We start from the raw sequence: 2,500 nt of genomic DNA on the forward strand, positions 1-2,500 counted from the left end.
CCCGCCAATAGTGGCTGAATCCCGGGCTAGTGTTGGGGGACTTGTGCCCGCCAATAGTGGCTGAAATCCGCGCCGGTGTTTGGGGAAATGTGCGCGTATTATCGGGCCGGTGTTTGGGAATTGCGCGCGTATTATCGGGCCGGTGTTTGGGGAATTGCGCGCGTATTATCGGGCCGGTGTTTGGGGAATTGTGCGCGTATTATCGGGCCGGTGTTTGGGGATTTGCGCGCGTATTATCGGGCCGGTGTTTGGGGAATTGTGCCCGCCACTAGTGGCTGAGAACTTGGCTAGTGTTTGGGGACTTGTGCCCGCCACTAGTGGCTGAAATCCGGGCCGGTGTTTGGGGAATTGTGCGCATATTATCGGGCCGGTGTTTGGGGATATGCGCGCGTATTATCGGACCGGTGTTTGGGGAATTGTGCCCGCCACTAGTGGCTGAATCCCGGGCTAGTGTTGGGGGACTTGTGCCCGCCAATAGTGGCTGAAATCCGCGCCGGTGTTTGGGGAATTGTGCGCGTATTATCGGGCGGTGTTTGGGGATATGCGCGCGTATTATCGGACCGGTGTTTGGGGAATTGTGCCCGCCACTAGTGGCTGAGAACTTGGCTAGTGTTTGGGGACTTGTGCCCGCCACTAGTGGCTGAATCCCGGGCTAGTGTTGGGGGACTTGTGCCGCCACTAGTGGCTGAAATCTGGGCCGGTGTTTGGGGAATTGTGCGCGTATTATCGGGCCGGTGTTTGGGGATATGCGCGCGTATTATCGGACCGGTGTTTGGGGAATCGTGCCCGCCACTAGTGGCTGAATCCCGGGCTAGTGTTGAGGGACTTGTGCCCGCCAATAGTGGCTGAAATCCGCGCCGGTGTTTGGGGAATTGTGCGCGTATTATCGGGCCGGTGTTTGGGGATATGCGCGCGTATTATCGGACCGGTGTTTGGGGAATCGTGCCCGCCACTAGTGGCTGAATCCCGGGCTAGTGTTGAGGGACTTGTGCCCGCCAATAGTGGCTGAAATCCGCGCCGGTGTTTGGGGAATTGTGCGCGTATTATCGGGCCGGTGTTTGGGGATATGCGCGCGTATTATCGGACCGGTGTTTGGGGAATTGTGCCCGCCACTAGTGGCTGAGAACTTGGCTAGTGTTGGGGGACTTGTGCCCGCCACTAGTGGCTGAAATCCGGGCCGGTGTTTGGGAATTGTGCGCGTATTATCGGGCCGGTGTTTGGGGATATGCGCGCGTATTATCGGACCGGTGTTTGGGGAATCGTGCCCGCCACTAGTGGCTGAATCCCGGGCTAGTGTTGAGGGACTTGTGCCCGCCAATAGTGGCTGAAATCCGCGCCGGTGTTTGGGGGAATTGTGCGCGTATTATCGGGCCGGTGTTTGGGGATATGCGCGCGTATTATCGGACCGGTGTTTGGGGAATCGTGCCCGCCACTAGTGGCTGAATCCCGGGCTAGTGTTGGGGGACTTGTGCCCGCCAATAGTGGCTGAAATCCGCGCCGGTGTTTGGGGAAATGTGCGCGTATTATCGGGCCGGTGTTTGGGGAATTGTGCCCGCCACTAGTGGCTGAGAACTTGGCTAGTGTTGGGGGACTTGTGCCCGCCACTAGTGGCTGAAATCCGGGCCGGTGTTTGGGGAATTGTGCGCGTATTATCGGGCCGGTGTTTGGGGATATGCGCGCGTATTATCGGACCGGTGTTTGGGGGAATCGTGCCCGCCACTAGTGGCTGAATCCCGGGCTAGTGTTGGGGGACTTGTGCCCGCCAATAGTGGCTGAAATCCGCGCCGGTGTTTGGGGAATTGTGCGCGTATTATCGGGCCGGTGTTTGGGGATATGCGCGCGTATTATCGGACCGGTGTTTGGGGAATCGTGCCCGCCACTAGTGGCTGAATCCCGGGCTAGTGTTGGGGGACTTGTGCCCGCCAATAGTGGCTGAAATCCGCGCCGGTGTTTGGGGAATTGTGCGCGTATTATCGGGCCGGTGTTTGGGGATATGCGCGCGTATTATCGGACCGGTGTTTGGGGAATCGTGCCCGCCACTAGTGGCTGAATCCCGGGCTAGTGTTGGGGGACTTGTGCCCGCCAATAGTGGCTGAAATCCGCGCCGGTGTTTGGGGAATTGTGCGCGTATTATCGGGCCGGTGTTTGGGGATATGCGCGCGTATTATCGGACCGGTGTTTGGGGATATGCGCGCGTATTATCGGACCGGTGTTTGGGGAATTGTGCCCGCCACTAGTGGCTGAGAACTGGGCTAGTGTTGGGGGACTTGTGCCCTCCAATAGTGGCTGAAATCCGCGCCGGTGTTTGGGGAATTGTGCGCGTATTATCGGGCCGGTGTTTGGGGATATGCGCGCGTATTATCGGACCGGTGTTTGGGGAATTGTGCCCGCCACTAGTGGCTGAGAACTTGGCTAGTGTTGGGGGACTTGTGCCCGCCACTAGTGGCTGAAATCCGGGCCGGTGTTTGGGGATATGCGCGCGTATTATCGGGCCGGTGTT

Source organism: Urocampus carinirostris, unplaced genomic scaffold (genome assembly GCF_059441175.1).
Source record: "Urocampus carinirostris isolate Australia breed hairy pipefish unplaced genomic scaffold, RoL_Ucar_1.0 HiC_scaffold_140, whole genome shotgun sequence".
Taxonomy (NCBI): Eukaryota; Metazoa; Chordata; class Actinopteri; order Syngnathiformes; family Syngnathidae; genus Urocampus; species Urocampus carinirostris.